This window comes from Camelus bactrianus, chromosome 9, assembly GCF_048773025.1.
Source record: "Camelus bactrianus isolate YW-2024 breed Bactrian camel chromosome 9, ASM4877302v1, whole genome shotgun sequence".
Taxonomy (NCBI): domain Eukaryota; kingdom Metazoa; phylum Chordata; class Mammalia; order Artiodactyla; family Camelidae; genus Camelus; species Camelus bactrianus.
Genome location: NC_133547.1, coordinates 67560910 through 67579041, shown reverse-complemented (window position 1 = coordinate 67579041; position 18132 = coordinate 67560910).

The window sequence follows — 18132 nt, the reverse complement described above, 5'->3', positions numbered from 1 at the left end:
GTTCTTATGGTAGCTCACAGAGAAAAAAATGTGACAATGAATATATGTATGTTCATGTATAACTGAAAAATTGTGCTCTACACTGGAATTTGACACAACATTGTAAAATGATTATAAATCAATGAAAAATTAAAAAAACAAAAACAAAAAAAAGCTTTCTGCAGTTAGAAGTTAGGAATAGAGGAGACCTTCCTCAGCTTAATAAAGAGCACCTACAAAAAATTAAAAGCTAACATCATTCTTAACAGTGATAGACTGAGCACTTTTCCTCTAAAATGAGGAAAGAGACTTTGGCCTCTTTTTTAACACAATCTACTAGCCCCTAGAGGATTAAATTAATTCTTATCAAAATCTCAGTAGGTTTTTTTTTTTAATGAATATAGATTAGATTTTTCAGAGTTTCAATCATCTGTTGTTTTCTGATGTCTTTTGTGCACAAACAGTTCAGGGTCAAAGTTTTGTGGGATGTTTACATGCATATTTAGGGACTCCACTTTCTATGGTTCTCTCCTCCATCCTCAGACACCCTGTTATCCTAGTGTCCATACTGTGCCACCTCAATCCACTAAGATTGTTGCTGCTGTTTTTGCCTGAGTTTATCTGCCCCACATGTTGCAAACCACAAGAACCTTAATGGGAAAGAGTTTAAAAGTAGATCTTATGCAGTGATGTACTTTCTATCAGGAGTCACATTCCTTCCAGTTTTTCTCTGCTCTTGTCTCCAAGGCACATAAACTTTACCACTGTTATCTACAGGAAGGTTATTCCCATCAAAATACCCCAGTACCCTTCCTAGAACTCCTCCTGGGTGCTTTAGAAGTTGATTTTCCCTAAAGAAGTCATTGTACTAATCATAAGTTTTTTCCCTCTTATTTTTTGATGCTTTGACATCTTGGAGCTTTGTTGAGACTGGAGGCATTGCCCTTCCCAAGTTCAGCTAACTCCTAGAGATAATAAACAACTAACCTGGTAGCATATGTAAGACAGCCAACCCAGAGCCCACACTGTCAACCACCTCTTCTATGGAGTTTACTGTCTGGCTATTATTTCCTTGCCCTAATCACCCTGGGCCAGGTACCAGACAACTAGAGACAGATCCCATGCCCCAGACTCACTAAAACTACTCAAACTGGCCAAGCCTAGACCTGAAACCAACTCTTCCATTCCTCATCATGAAACCACCAGAGAGGCGTATTTTCTCCTCACTCCTCCTGTCTCCTGACTGACCCTGCTGCTTCTCCATGTGGCCCTGTGTGGCATGCCTTGCCTTCTATTTCTAAGAGTCTGTGAGTACAAAACCTTCTTTCACAGCAGTCTTTTCTATGTCTGCATGTCTTAGCATACCTGATTAAAGCAAGCCCCAGATACACTTAAAACACTAATATAGTAGATCTGGAAACCTATTAAACATTTCCTGAGATAGTTCTTATCTTACACAAGTTTGGGAAGTGCTGTGATGGAAATAGGTCACTAAGAGGGAAGTGATGTCTAAGCTAAATCTTGAAGAGTAAGTGAGTGGGAGTTATCCTAGCAGGAGATTTCCCAAGAGAGATAGTAAGAAATATAAAAAAGAACAAGGGATGAGAAAACATGAAGACCTGCAACATGGCTGGAGTACATGTGTCAAGACTGAAAGCTAGAGAAGATGGCCTGAAGTAAATATCATGATGGCCTTATAAGCATTACTAAGGAGGATGGGCTTTAATTGGTGGTCCTTGGGGGATTCACTTAAAGGGTTTAAGAAATGGCATAATTAGGATGCATCTAGGTCTTTTGAGTCCTTGTTCTTTTCTCTTTTTAATATGTTGTATTGTCTCCTCTTTAGAATCTACTATTGTCCCCTTGCTGTCCTAATCTGGAAAGAAAGTGGAGATGTTGCACATGGCCGCAGTCCTAGCTTAATCAGTTTGCACATTTTCAAATGACACAGCACAAAATACTGTATTTGATTTTTTTTATAGACTAGGCATGAAGGAAGTTAAAAATAAGCTAAATAAAATTGACTGAAATCAACTGTAGCTTAGGAAATCCACTATGTAGAAATATGTGCTTTTAAATAACAGGTAGGAGACAGTCTATAATCAGTCAAGTGGAATCTGGTTGCCAATAAATAAAAGGAAAGCCAGGGTGATCATGAGAAAGACATATGTCTGATGGTCAATTTGGAGAGAAAAAAAAAAAAACGACTACCTATGACATTGACTTTAAAGCAGAGAAAACAGAACAATATTCAGAAGATAAAAACCCAAAAATGGCCATTTTGTATTTTTAGCACAACGCACATTGACCAAGGCTGAAGCTGTTTTATTTATTTTTCAGGGGAAGCCGATGAGTGTCATAGAGATACATGCAAAGCTTAAACTGCAACAGGTTGGGTCAATGCAAAGTAGCATAAACAGTGTGAGAGACTTTTGAATTACACTGGCACATAAAAAAAAATTTGATATTATGGGAATAAAATCTAAGTGGATGGGCTTGTAAAAGAGCAGAAATTCCTGAACCTCATTAATCCAAAATTCTATTTTATTATTCTTCCTCCATGCCCTTGATTCTATTAATAATATAGGAGAACATTTCTTTAACTCTTGCCTTTAAGTGTGTTTAGTTTCTGAGAATTCGCTACAGGTAACATTAATCTATTAATGAAATCAAGGCTTTCTTCAGGGCAGTGACTTTTTCTGTTTTAGTTATCAGTATAAGCCCAGTGCTTGGTATAAATTAGGTTTTCAGTATACACCTGATGTTTGTACAGATGAATGGACGAGCAAACGAAGGAATTTTTACTGAATATGCAAGTAAAAAATGTAGTGAACTATTACTTATTTAGTATTTATTATGTCTGGGATTTCTTGATTATTGATTTTTGTTACATGTATTATAATATTAAATGCACAAAAATCTTAAGTTCAGTGTTACCAAGTAAAAGAATTGAGGTTCTGAGAGGTTATGCTATTTGTTCAAAGAGACAGAAAGCCACAGATTCAGGATTTGAGCTTATCCAGTCATTTTCTAACCAAAATTATCAATGTCATACACTGTGGGTGGCAAAGGAGACAACAATCTAGGGTATGGGTAGAAAGGGGTGCAAATTAACTGGGTGACCGTTAGTGATTTATTTCACCTCTCTAAACTCAAAATCCCCAAGGGGTAAATGGAAATAATCATGACTATTTGGTGGGTTATGAAACTAAATGAGTAATTCATATTAAGTTCTTAACACAGTGGATACTGATAATCGCAGCAATCGTAAAAACAATAAAACTAATCAAATTGTTATGTTGCGGTGATTTAGGAATTTCTAACTTTTAATCTTGCTACTGGTTTCCAATCAGAAAAGGAGGGATTAATACTAGTATTTCTTTTGCACCTAGCCACAATCATCTTTTGTCACCTAACAAAGATATCAAATTCAAAGCTGTAGCTGATTAACCGTATTAACCATGCAGGGAAGAGTAGCCAAGAGAGACATACCTCACAGAAAACTCTAGTTGCCATTTTCAGTGAAGTTTGAGGAATTGCTACTTTATTCCCACAACTATTAAGAACTTTCATTGGGTCGCCCTTCTGTTGATTTCTCTACCCTTATAAATACCTATTAATTTCTCCAGGCCAAGGTGGACCATCTGAGATTTGGGTACTTTCTCTTGAGTTCAGAATATTTTTAATGCCATCTTTATTTGAGAGACCCATGCTTAGATCATTGTTCTTTAAATAATCCTCAAAGCGTTTTAAGTGTTTAAAAGAACGTTTTCCAAACATATCTTTAATGTAAATGTTACATCTTAGGGATCCATCTTCTTAGACTTCCAGGTTGGCAGTAAAATTAGAGCTAACCAGAGGGATGAAGAATTTTAGAAATCTGATCACTAAAAAGCAAATTCAGGGGCAGAAGTCATTCCTGTGACTAACAGACATACTTCAGACTCACACAGGGAATTAAATACTTGGTATATGTTAACCAATGGGGTTTTTGAAATCAATATTTAGCTCAGAAAAAAATAGCAAGTACCCCAACCATAATTGCTGTCTTATTTGAAATTGTTTGTTGATAAATGTAAGAATATGGCATGGACTGTTAATGGATGGTTATTTTTCTGGGTGAGAATGATGGCAGTCACTAGCAATAATGACAAACATGGAGAGATAAGTTTCCAGATGGGGATTCCTTTTCCATTTAAAAAGATTTATTAATTTTAAAATAGTTTATTGATCACCTCCTATAGGAAAGATTCTGTCAGTCAGTGAAAAATCAAATGGGAAGAAAAAGGTAAAAAAATGGAGTCATTTTCTCAAAGACCTCACAATGGTGGAGAAAGACAGAAGAAAATAGTGCATTTCCACTCAGTGGGAAGAAATTTCTCTCTAAGTTTAGTGTGTGTGTGTATGTAGATACATAAGTTTAGTATGTATGTATATATAAGCTATAATACATATATCACAAGCGTTCAAAGGAGGGAACTTGGTTACCCCACTTCATGTTAGCTCTGCAGTGATAGGAAAGTTACTTATCTCCCCTAAGACTCTGTCCCTTCAATTGTACAATTTGGCTAATAATAGTACCCACTTTATAAGACTGTTAAGAAAAAAAGAGATAATCTCTATGAACACTTAATATAGTATCTGGTACCTGGAAGGTTCCGTCATTACTAGTCTTAATGATTATGTAAATAACGGATGAATGGGCTCTAATCCAGGTATAGGGACAACGGGCATGTAGAATGTGACAGCATGAACAGAAATCCTGCAAGAGCTAATGATACCCAGTTGTGCCTCTAGTAATTGAATTTTAACCAGCAACTTGTAACATAGATGTCCAGGTATTATTTTCTTCAGATTTTTTTTTCTTGTAGCTCCAGTTACTGAATATTTTAGTCTATAACATGGATAAGTTTGATCCAATTGCTCCTATTAACTTTCTGCAGTGATGAAAATGATTTGACTGTATTCTGTGTTGAAAAATAAAAATTACACCCAGAGAGCTGAAAGCTTCAACTGACATTGATTCTCACGTTGGCTCCATTCCTGTATTTGGGCAGGCATTAATTTAATCAGAGCTAGAATCTGCCTGCAGCAAGGACTCAGCAGCTTAGGAAATTGGGCCTTCTGCTACCCTCACTTTGGAATACATCATTTGGAGTTTGTGGTATTAGAATAACTTTATTGCTTAGATATGAATTATGCATTATGTGTAAGTGTATGTTTATAAGCATTCACACCTATTTCCACTTGAATGGCAGAATGACACTAGGATTATTAAATAACTTTATACCTTACATATATGAGAGTATTTTATATAATATGAGATAGTATATTAACTTGTTATGTACAAGTTGGGTTCATTTAGGAAATGCTACGTACCTTCTCTGAGCCTCAGTGTTTTCATCCTTAGGGTAGAGATAATTGTAGAATTACTGAGGATTGAAATGTATTCTATGCATGTGCCATGTACCCCATCTGCTGTGGTGGTTCTTACTGGATAAGTGATTGACCTTGTCTAATTCAGTGATTTTTACGTATGGAGAGACAGTCTCAAGGACAGAAAGCAAATTGACCAGAGAATTGCAGTTATCACATGGGTTGAAACTCTGGTCTTCCAACGCCCTCATCGGTATTCTCTTTACTATTATCATAATGGCAGATAAAACTGGGGATAGTGAGCTAAGCCTCAGGATAGGAACACATCAAGTACTGAAATGGAGATGCTCAGAAGAGAAAAAATTAATATACAATAGTATGTCTGCGTCTCACAGATAGTTTCTTGGAGAGTCCATGGTCTCTGACTCTTCTCATTTATATCTGTTTTTTTATTGACATTTGTTCTTTTTGAGGGGGTGAGGGGGCGATAATTAGGTTTATTTATTTATTTACTTTAACAAAGGTCCTGGGGATTGAACCCAGGACCTCCTGCATGCTAAACACTTGCTCTAACTTTGAGCTACACCTTCCCCCTATATTGACACTTGAATAATTCTTATCTTATTCTATAGACTGATTTTTGGTTTTTTTGGTGGGAAGAGGTAATTATGTTTATTTATTTACTCTTACAGGAGGTACTGGGGATTGAACCCAGGACCTCATGCATGCCAAGCATGTGCTCTGCCACTTAAGCTATACCCTCCGCCTTTATCTTATTCTATAGAGAAATGAAGACATGAACTGCATTCTCTACTTCTCAGTTAAAGCCTAGCTACTTGCAAATCATAGTTAGAAAATTCTCAATAAAATGATTGAAAAACTACCATTTGTTTATTATTGTTATCATTTATAATCTATTGTTTATAATTTATAATTTTAAAAGTATTTATTATTATTATTTTGGCAAAAAATAAAAATTGCTTCAGGCAGAATAATGGTCCCAAAAGATGTTTGCACTCTAATCTCCAAAACCTCTGAACAGGCTGGGTTACCTGGCAAAGGGGAATAAGGTTGCAGATGGAATTGAGGTTGCTAATCAGCTAACCTTAAAACGAGATTATCCTAGATTATTCAGGTGCAATATAATCACAAGCATCATGAAAAATGAAAGAGGGAGGCATAAACTTCGTGAAGACAGTCCCTCTTCCTCTCTTTACAGAATCTAAGCTAACTGAGGTTTTGATAGATAAATATCTGGGGGTGAGGGGGAGATGCAAAAAAGAATCAGATCTTTAAAGCAGCAGGAAAGAAGAGTAACTAATTAGCAATATGGTTTAGACTCGCAACACGGTCTATTGTGTCCAGTAGAACTTTCTGTGAGGGTACAAATGTTCTGTCTGTGCCGTCCAGTACGGTGGCTGTTATCCACATGAGGCTATGGAGTACTTGAAAGGAGAGTAGTGCAACTAAGAAACTGAATTTTTATTTATTTTTTTTTAGTTAATTTACATCTAAACTCACACAGTTACATGTGTTAGTAGCTACACAATGGCAGAGCAGATCTTGAGCGACGGTTCCCCAAATTAAATGGGCTTAACAAAGACTAATTTAAGGACACTCACGAAAACACAGATTTTCATGCTTTACCTCTGAAGTTCATTTGCACTAGACTTGAGGATAAGGTCCAGGACTCAACATTTTAAGAAATCGATTTTGTGTTATTTATGTAGGTTATCCATGAACCATCTCTTGATCCTGCCTCTGTGCCAATTCCTGGAGGTCCCTTCTAGTCATTCCCTCTGTCTTTGTTTGTGACGTGTCCCACTCTTTAAATTCTATGTCACATTCAATGTCACCAGTGGTTTTGTGCCAACAGTCAAGAAACAAAATCGCACCTAGAAAGCAGGGTTGCTCCCTTCTTTCTCTTTGATGTTATTAAGTGTGTGCTGATGTGTAATCTATTATCTATTATATAATCTATTTAATCTGTTATCGTAATTCTGTTATCGTCATTCACCTCTAAATTTAATCCTTCTTATGCTTTTCAGAGAGGTGAGTCTTTCCTATGTGTAGGATGAAGAATCCTGGTAGTTGTATCATTGTATCTGGACTAAACTCAGTAATGCCTGATCAACCATTTACAAATATATCCCAAAACACCTCTGAAGAAGATAAAATTCTAGAAACTGTGGGGACCTTTGAAGGTCCTACACTTTCATTTTACTGATAATAAAATTGATAATAAAAACAAAGTCAAGGCCAAAGAGCTAATTATTACCATTTCCTTTTTTCCCCATATTTAATCCTTAGAGGCCAAAGGCAAATGGTCAAAGATGAATGATGATTGTGACTTATTGACTGCTCCTTTTTCTGAAGAGGATTGTATGTCAGAAACTTACTGATGACAGAGAATATTTCTGTCCTCTTCCTGATGTAATTATAACACCTGCATATATAGGTGCATGAGTTACTATGCTTTTAGCTGGAAGGAAAAAAATGGCTGAAAACTTGGAAATGGCTTATATAATAAAGATAGCTAATTATTTACAAATTAAGAGGTCTGGAGAGGGGTATTTGAAGCATTAGCTCAATAGCTCAGTAATGCCATCAGATTCCAGGGTTTTCTGTCTCTGTCTCTATTATGCTCTGCATGTTGATTGTCCACTCTCAATTTCCCATAAACTGGTAACAAGATGGTTGTCACCAATTCATACACATCTCTTCCACAGACAGAAAAGAAGAAGGTGGAATCTTTCTTGGAGCTATATCTTTGTTAGGGAAGGAAATCTTCCACACAAGTCCTTAGCAGACTTTCGTATTTCTCATTGGCCAGAATTTTGATGCCTGATGAGAAAAGACTGATAAATAAAGGACACTTATTTATTAACAACATTTCAGTCTCTCTGATGGAAATCAGTTAACTTTGAGAAAGGGAGAAAGGTAAAGGAAAATGGCTGTGGTTAGGCAAGCAGTTTCTACCGGAAGAGAATATGGTACTTGCTCTGGATGTTGTCCATTTTTGTAGGAATCTAAAAGATGATTATTAAAACATTTCCATTTTGGAAATTAGAAGGAAGACTTTCTACTCAATGGTGGTCATCTCGAAAATTCTTCCCTTTCTCAGAATGTGGAGGAAATAAAACAATCATCAGACAAAAGAATGAGCAGTAAGACAGAGAAGTCCTAAAGTGCAATAAAACAAGGCTCTAACATTTTTTTCCACAAGAGAATTTGGGGCAGGAGTGTAGAATACATTCTTTATAGCTCTCAGTCTTATATTGAGCTGCCATTGAATAAGATAAATAGTCTACTAGTGTATGATGCAGAGAAACACAGTGTGAATCAAAGCAGGCAATGTTATTGCTTTCCAAGGCAGTGGTTTGACCAAACCGAGAGTACTATATCTGGTATTTGTCACTATTTCTTAGATAGGGTATAATTTCTCTTGAAGGACTATTGCACTAAGTCACTTAATGATACCAAGCTTCTAAGATTTAGGAAGAATGTTAAAGTTGTGCATTTGTTCACTGGGCAGTAAAAGGGAGTTTAAATTCCCATTTAGCCCTGGCAATTTCCATCACTGGCAAAGACTATTGGTCCCTCCTTTTTTTCCTCTTTATTCAGTTCCAGTCTATATTCTGCTCCTATTTCCCTCACTCACCACTTAACTGTAGCACTTTGTGTGTGAGGGGCACGAGGAAAGCAGGGAATCAGTGCTGCTCCATGAATCGCCTGTCACAGGGAGACTTAATGCATGTTTCTTACCTGCCTGGAGGAAAATGCAGTGAATGCATTTTTGAGTCATGTCTTCTTGATAACTGGCATATTTATTATGACTTAAACAGGAAATTGTATATTTGCAGGTTGAAAACCACAGTTGGATAGAATGATCAGCTTTGTCCACAGGCAAAATTACAACCTGTGAGTGTATGGTTCTTCAGTAAAGCTAGTAGAATAAAGCAGACCCGGGTTAATTCCCCTGGCTGTTCACTGGTAACTGTGACAACTTGAGAAAGGTACACACTGCTCTGAGCTTTAGTTTCCTCATTTGTAAAATATGGATAAGAATTATACATGTTGATTTAGGTTTTAATAATATTAAGTGAGATAATTACTGTAAATTTTTGAGTCAGGATCTGATATACAGAAAGTACTTCTATCAGCTGTCATGCTGACAGTACTAATGCCAAAAACTCCAAATAAGTAGTCAGTAGATACTCAAAGAGCAGTTTTCAGAAAAGAAAAACAAGAAGCTCAAGAATGTATACATGTAAATAAAAGATTGAATTATATTAAAAATGAATTCTGAGATGCGCAAGTATTGAAAACTTGACTTTGAAAGACAAAACCCAGCAGAATTGGTTTAGCTGGATCCACTGCCCCATGGAAGTAATACTGACTAGTACTAGAATTAGTATTACTTACCTGGAGTAAGAAGTCATACTAGAACAACATTTAGCAAAGAATTAGTGAGTAATAACAGTACAACGTCTAGTAGCCCTCTGACCTTGGGAAAACTGTTTAAATTCTCTGTAATTAAGACTTTCCATTGTAAATTGGGAGCCAGTGTAATAGCTACTCCAAAGAGCTGCTTCTCAGGATTTCATGAACTTACTGTGCAAGCACTCAGAACAGTGCATGACACGTAATAAGTATTCAATAAACTTTAGCTATTATTAGTGGTGGAAAGAAAAATTCCATCAGTTGTTGGAGGAGAAATGGCCTGGATCCTCACATGACATATTATGGTTTCGAACTGACATTCAACTCAAATCAGTTGGGAATAGAACATGATCTTATTCTGCATACATTAGGACTTGGTGCCAAGAATAACAGTGGCTTAAATAAAACAGGGGCTTTTTATTTTTCCTCTGGAGGTGCATAACCCAGGAAGTTTCAGGAAGAAGAGAGCTCTAAGGGAAGACAAAAAACGGTGCTGTTTCCCAAGCTTGAAGTAGAGAATCAACTGTCATATGACACCTTTATTGAGACCTGACAACATGTTTTAAGTGTAAGAATTGTTTGGAAAAGCTTTACTACCTCACTGATTATTTTAAAATGTTGCAGAAAGCAGAAGGACATGTCTGCTTCCTAAAGTGTTGGATGCCAGATTACAGTTCTGTTTGCAGAAATCCAAATTGTACATTCACCTCTAAAAACACTATGACATATTTTATCTTCTGTTTTACATGCTTCAGGAGCAGGAAGATGATACTATAATAACTGAAGTATGTTATATCTGAAAAATAAGCAACCACTGTCATTATTTTACTGCATTTACCGTGTTCTTTCCCAATTTAAGACATCCCAATGAAAAATAGTCTTGTTAAAAACAATAGCTTGCCAACTCCTGTGTTTTATTTGTCCTGTTGTACCAGGAATGGAGACTCCAAAAGGAATGAGCAACAGTCAGTGCTGGTAACTCTTGGAAGGGGTTTAAAAAAAAAAAAGAAAAAAAAACTTTATTCTCTGCAGTTCTATCTTACATGCTGGTAAAGAAGATGCCTGCTGCAGTTAGCATCCTCGGCTTGCTTCTATTTGTAGAGCAAACATAAACTTTAAGTTTCTTAGCATCATTTGTTGGAATACAAGGACTGGCTAAGTCATAAAACTAGAACGCATTGAAATATTCTGATTTCCTAAGTGCAGAAATATCCTTTAGCCATCCTATCTACATTCTGCAGAGTTACACTGCTCAATATGGTAACCACCAGCCACCCATGACTGTTAAATTTTTAATTTAATTAAGTTTATTTAAAATTTTGTTTCTCAGATGCTCAAATCACGTCATATGCTCAAGAGTCACCTGTGGCTAATGGCCACCACCATGTTGGAGAGTGCAGATATAGAACACTTACATCATCACTGAAAGTTTTAATCGGTCAGTGCTGTAGCCTTTCCTTAGGACCCCCTACTCCCATACACACACGGGTCTTCCAGCCATGCCTATTGTATCTTTGCACTGTCTCCTTCAATCTACAGGAGGTTTCTGCTTATATTTAATGCAAAACAAATTCACACAGACAACTCAGCTTAATGCCCTTTACCTGCTCATTTTGGCTCTAGAACTCTGTTGGAAATGATGGATTTTGATATTCTTTATTCTCATGGAATTTGTTGGTCTCTCCACGTTTATATTCTGTAGGATCTCAATTCTGGGTCTCACCACCATGAAATGATACGGACCATGTATCTAGTGGACGTCAGTTTCCCGCTATTACTTGCTGCCTACCATACTCATGCTCTTACGCTAGCCACACATTGCACTATTAACTTAACATTTTTCCAGACAGCAATGTTGTTGCTGTTGTTGTTGTTTTTAACTGCAAACCTCCCTCACCTCACTCCAGTCTAAACTTCTCATACAGCTTCCCATTTTTCTCAGAACAAGACGAAAAACACCCAATGTAAATTGAGTGATGTACTTTGTGCCAGATGCTGTTTCATTTGTTTATGTAGATTACTTCTTTTAATCCCAAAAACAATCTCAGACATAGTTATTTTTGCCACCTCCCCTTGACCCTGACGTATCATACAGATGAGGAAACCGACAGGAAGAAATGAGATTGCTTTCTCAAGTTCACACAACCAATAAAGTGACAAAGCTGGCGTTGGAAACTGAGTAGATTATTTCCAGAAGTAAACAATCAGATCCTTATATTTGGATTTCCTCACTTGGTGACTGGAATATGTCAATCCCTAAACCTCAGCCCATGAGGTAGCAGCATCAGAAGAGATGGAAATTTAGGTTTTTGCAGCTAACTTGTTAGGGGGAGAGACTAAGCTTAGAACACAAACTGCAGGTCTTATTGTTCCCTTCGCTGTATTATCCTTTGTTATTTAGCCTGTTCAGGCATTAAATGATAAAGCACTTTAACAAGCAGTAGAATCTTTCAAAAAGTATTTACATGCTGTTATGTGCCGTGATCTCTTCTAGACCCTGAGAAGTTTCACAACTTACAGATTACAGATGCAGATATTAAAATGAAATGCCAAGAAATGGAATCCTAGTTGACCCTACCCTCAAATGACTGGGATTTTCTTAAACACGGTTGCATTTTGCATGAACATCAATTTCATCGTATGACAAACTCTATTGCATGAAGCCCATTTCCTTTTAAATGTTTTTCTCTAAGGCTACAGCAGCCTGGCATCATGCAGGCAAGAATAAAGCCTCCATTAACTGCTGTGCCCAAAGTTTCATAGCTGTGGCATAACAAGCTTTGGAATTTATAGAACAATTATAGAATTACAGAACAATCACAGCATTATATAACTGCCGCAAATGCTAACATCGGCACCGCAGGTGGGACTTCAGGAAATGCTCATGCTACTATTGCAAACACTTTCCAAAATTTGTTGCTGTTGTTGTTTCTTGCTTGCTTTTTTTTTTTTTTAATTTGTTTAGCTGATCGGTTGACTTTGTTTCTGAGCAAAGTTTTCTCTCCTTCCATCCCAATCCTGTGTCACATTTAAAATCATCTAAGCATCTACACATCTTAAAAAGTGTTTGACATGCTGATTGCTTTAGCAAAATTGCACTATTCAGTCCTTACAGTACTCCTCATTTGAGAGACGGGAAAACAGAGGCAGAGGGGGTGGAATAAGTTGCTCAAAGTGAAATAGCAGGTAAATGATAGAACAAAATATTGAATTCTACTTTGTTGACCTGCAAGCATATGCTTTTAATACAATTGCATTCTGGTCTCTTCCACCAGGTCTCCTTTGCCCATTCTCCCTTTTCTCTTTTCTGAAGCTGGTATGGCATAGTAAAAACTACCAAGAATTTTGGCATTGGGGTGGTCTGGATTAGAATCAGCTTCTGGAAAAGTATTTTATGTCTTCCAGCCTCCCCTCCTCCTTATAAGTCAATCATCCTAATTTTTAGAAAATTCTTGGAGAATAAAATGAGACACCCATGGGCAGGCAAAAGTCCAGCTCTTACATTCCCACCCACCCTCCCTCCAGGGAGGGGACTCCCCATGCATTCCTTTTATTTTGATTAATAGCATTCTGTTTCTACTTTATTCTTTACTCTTCTCTCCTGCCAGAGCCATCCCTTCTCCTTTCTCTCTTTCTTTCCACCTCTTTTTAGTGGAATTTATTTAAAAGGTGAGATAATGTCTACTTCAGATCTAATTCCTAGCCTTTCTGTTCAGTTGAATAGAGTTATGCAGTATTTTAACCTTGAGTCTATATTTTCATCTATAAAACTCAATAGGTATACTCAAAGATCCTTCCCAGAACTCCCATTGTATAATGTTGATGATATTTCTTCCAGACACACTTATAAAGTTTTACTCTATAGATTTTATCCTAACGTTTTCACATTTCCTGACTTCTGTACCTTACGCTAATTTTCTAATCTTTTATCTACGAATGGCAAGTCATTAAACATTTGAAATGAAATGAAACATCTTGCTCCATCACATTTCAATTCTCCATCTGGCTTCTGCAATTGGAATTTAGTGGCAAATGTGATTTTGAGCTTTGGGGGGGCTGTATGTGAGCAAGAAATACTGATGCCATCAGCCCACATATCTGTACAGCCCTCAACTTTGCAGTCTCCATCATTTTCTGAGAAACAGATGGCAAAGAAAATAATCCTAAAGTGCTCCCATCATGAGGGTGTAGTGGGGAGGGAGAGAGAGGGGGAGACAGAGGGAGAGAGAGAGGGAGAAAGAGACGGGGAAAGAGGAAAAGAGATGTTGATTTAGAACCATGCAATGCATTTGTGCATTTATTGACTTGGGAGGAAAAAAAAATCGGATTTCACTGGGATAAAGATAGCCTTTGCCTCTTGAGGGAAGCAGAGTGAATGATTATACTAGAGTGCTTGAAGACTAAGAAATCACTGAGAGCTAGCTTGTTTAAAGTTAAGGGTCTGAAGGATTAGATTAGAAGTACTACAATGGGAGAAATGAAAGAATGCCATTCTTTAGTTATTCTCATTACCCCCAAATCTGTACTCCATAGACATTGATTTTATTTCATAACTTAAGTCAACTATGGGAAAGACCTTCTAGGACTGTAGCCCATATAGGTATGATAGGCCAGGTGTTGGTGTCTGAGTGGAAATTACCAAAAATTCAAAGTACAGAATGGAAGAGGACATGGCAAATTTGCCTTGTTACTTGATGAGAAAAAAAAAAAACCCAGACAATTGTGATTAGTAGCAGAAATAATTTGGGGGTATTTGGGTCTGCTTTTGCTGTGTTAACTGCCCTCAAAATAGGTAGTTTAAAACAACCATTATTTATTCTTGCTGATGAGTCAATCTGTAGGTTGCCTGTGGTTTGCTGGATATGTTGGGTGTCTTTGCTTCAGATTGTGTGGAAGCAGGGACTGGCTCCTCCCTGCATGGTGGACACAGACCTACATCATGTAGTTTCCATCTCCCACCCAGATCTCATCATCACAAGCAGTCACATGGTCTTCTAGTTCCCTATTGCTGTAAAACAAGTTGAACCAAAACAGTAGTATAAAACAACTGTTTTGTTCTCTCAGATTCTGTTGGCCAAGTATTTGGAAGAGGCACAGTATTGGATAGCTCTCCTCTGCTCTGTGGTATCTGGTCCTCACCTGAGTTGGTTGAAATGACTGAAGATTTGAATAGCTAGGCTAGAGACTTATTCACTCATAGTCTGGTCTGGTTTGGGATGGCTGGAGGAAGGAATCAGCTGGGACTGTTCAAAACAATGTCTAAACTTGGCTTTTTCAGCTTCAGGGAAGTTGCATTTCTTACATGGTAACTCAGGGTTCTTCATACAAGTGTTTCAGAAAATCAGGCAGGAGCTATATGACGTCTGACCTAGACTCAAAAGCAACCCAGTATATGTTATGTTGTCTTCTGTTTGCTACAGAGTAATCATAGAAGGCCAGTTCAGATTCCAAGGGAAAGAAATTAGCCCCTACCTTTTGGTGGGAGGAAGGTCAAAGATTTGTGGCTCTTTCAAACAATTACACAGAGCCGAGCCCAAACTCAGGTTCCAGGGAAATGCATTCTTCTTCTAGGGAAAGGGACTGCCAAGTCATGTGCCATAAACCCTGGACCCAGGGAGATAAGAAGAACTAGGGCTAAAAAATCAACATCCCATAGAGAATAGGTGAAAACTGGCTGGTGGCCATAAGGATGGTGTCCAGGTGACTATTTCTTTCCCATGTGGTAGGCATGGAGAAGACAATGTGGTCTTCAAGGAAAAAAGATACCTCAAGGGCTCTTTATGGTTTCAATATTGGTTTCAATATTGAAACCATAAAAACTGGTGTCTAAGTTCAAGCAAGTGCACCTCTAGACAGGACACGTGAGGCAGAAGAAGCCTAGTCATAAGGATTGAGCCCAGAGGGTGTGATTGTATCACGACATACCAGATATGACAGAACAAGACTGGAATAAGATCCTGTTTCCCCAGTGGAGGTAATATCGTTATGTGACACTATGTCTCTATCAGTATAAGCTCTTACCTAATGCAACTGACCTCTGGAGTTGGGAGTCTCTAGATAATCAGTAGCTCTAGCAAGAAAGGTATGGAAAAACAGAGACCCCATACTCTTTATTATATTAAACATTTCTAGAAATACTTGAATATTTTAGATACCAAATGAAGACTTATTCATTGAATTTCCATGTTATTGATCTGAATATCTAGCACTAGAAGAGTTTATAAAATATCTCTAATAATTTTCCAGAAACTGAAGTCTGCTAGAACCCATCTTATTGTCAAAAGTTTTCCACTCTAAAACAAGTAAAAGATGAAAAATTTCAACGATATTTTTATCTCTTTTTAAGGCAATATTTATTGATTTAAACATATGAGTATTTTTTCCTCAAATTAATAAAATTTCTGCAGTAACAGCATACTCCAAATCAGATTTACTAGTGGTAATAAGGAAACTGGACTACCAAGGTGGGGTGGAAATTATAAACCACACAGAAGCCAAACATGCCAAGGATTTACAATAATAGACTAAAATATTAATATTTTCTAGACTTCCTTCTCAAAACTCAAGGATATAAAAGTGGGATATGACTATTTCACCCAGGAGTTGTTATTTTATTTTATTTTTCCTGGCACAAGCAGGTCAGACATTGACAGAGATTAGCTGTGCAATCAATGTCTTGGGTTAGAATTTCCAAAACAAACACCATGAATAGTTAATGCGTATAAAGGTACATCTGTTTAATAATAATAACCTTAGCTCTAAATTAATTATTTAAGGTCGCTGGTATCTTTATAAGCTCCGTACCTATATCTGCATTTTCAGAAAGACGTTCGTTCGCACAGGGTTCCATCCTATCCATTAGGGAGTCTTACGTTGATCCTCCAGGACGTTGAGGAAGAACTTACCTTGACATTGTCTTGATTCTCTGAAGCACAGAGAACTGAAACAGATCGTTATTTCCTGTGCCTGAGAGTTTAGTATTTTCTTGGCGTTCTGATGCAGTTCAGTACCCATTGCCCCCGGAAGCTATTTTTGACCTTTGAAGGTGGAAAAGATCTAGGGCCTCCACTCTGAAGAACCATTATGCCTGTTTCTGACACTTAGCACTTCCCAGCTTCAACTGAGTTTACTGACCAGCTCTCCCTACCACATATAATTAAAGTCTCTGTTTCCCATAGAACTCATTTGATGGAATGAATGAGTTTATACATGGGAGGAGGTGAAAAGATTATTGAAAGATCATTTTAATTAAGTAATATATTCATCACTTCTTCTGGTGAACAAAGCATATACATTCTCCTGGTGGCATCTTGAATGCTCACATAGAAATATAAATTACACACTTATGATTTAGACGTTTTGCTATGTGTAAAGTAGGCCTCCATTAAGGTAAATAAATACTAGTAGAGGAATTAAGCCAGGGTCTGTGTCTTAAAGGCATATTAGCCATTTATAGTATTTTTAAAGTGTGTCTTGGAGACTTCTAAGTTTAATGCCCTCATTCTGTGCTGCCTCTTGATATACGAAGGAAATATAATCCATGAAAGTTGACATAACATACAGAGATATGGAAATGAATCTCTGTCTCAGAGTTGCATCATTTGGTTCTTCTGTATCAATTGTTTAATCAGTAGATTTATACTATCTTCGAAGGAGATCTTCCTAATTACAAACATCACCACATCATTGCCCTTTTCAGAGTTTCTCTGTCTTCTCATTGCCTTCAGTATAACATCTAAGCTCCTTAGCATGACATATAAGGCCCACAATTTCTACAATCCCCCATATTTTTCTCATACCTCTAACCTTCTTTGCATGTGTCATTTTCTTCTCCTAGGAGGACTTCTCCGTGTTTTATGTTTAATTCTGCTCACCTTTTACAGCTCAGTTCTAGTGACATTTTTTTGCAGTCTTCCATGAACACTTCCACACCTTAGTCTTTTACAAAGTCCTTTCTTTCCTGAGGATCCCGAAGTACCAAATGACATCATAGTGGTACTGAGAGTATGAAAGTAGTTGTTTGAAAGCAATTGATTTAGCATTGCTACTTGATAGTTACTAAATATTGGTAGATATTATTTTTTTAATTATTACCCAAGTACATACTCTCTTCCTCACTTAAACAGTATCTTCTAATTATTCACCTGTTACCCCTGATAACCTTTCAGTTCATCAAAGATAAAGCTGTGTTTAGCATGTTTGCAAAATATGAATAGAAATGGCGGTCAGGCACAAGGTAATATTTACAGTTTTATTTGTTTGGAAAATTCTCATATGATTTTGGATGAGATTTTATTTTGGAGAAGTTTCTTTTACACAAGCTGTATCTTGGTT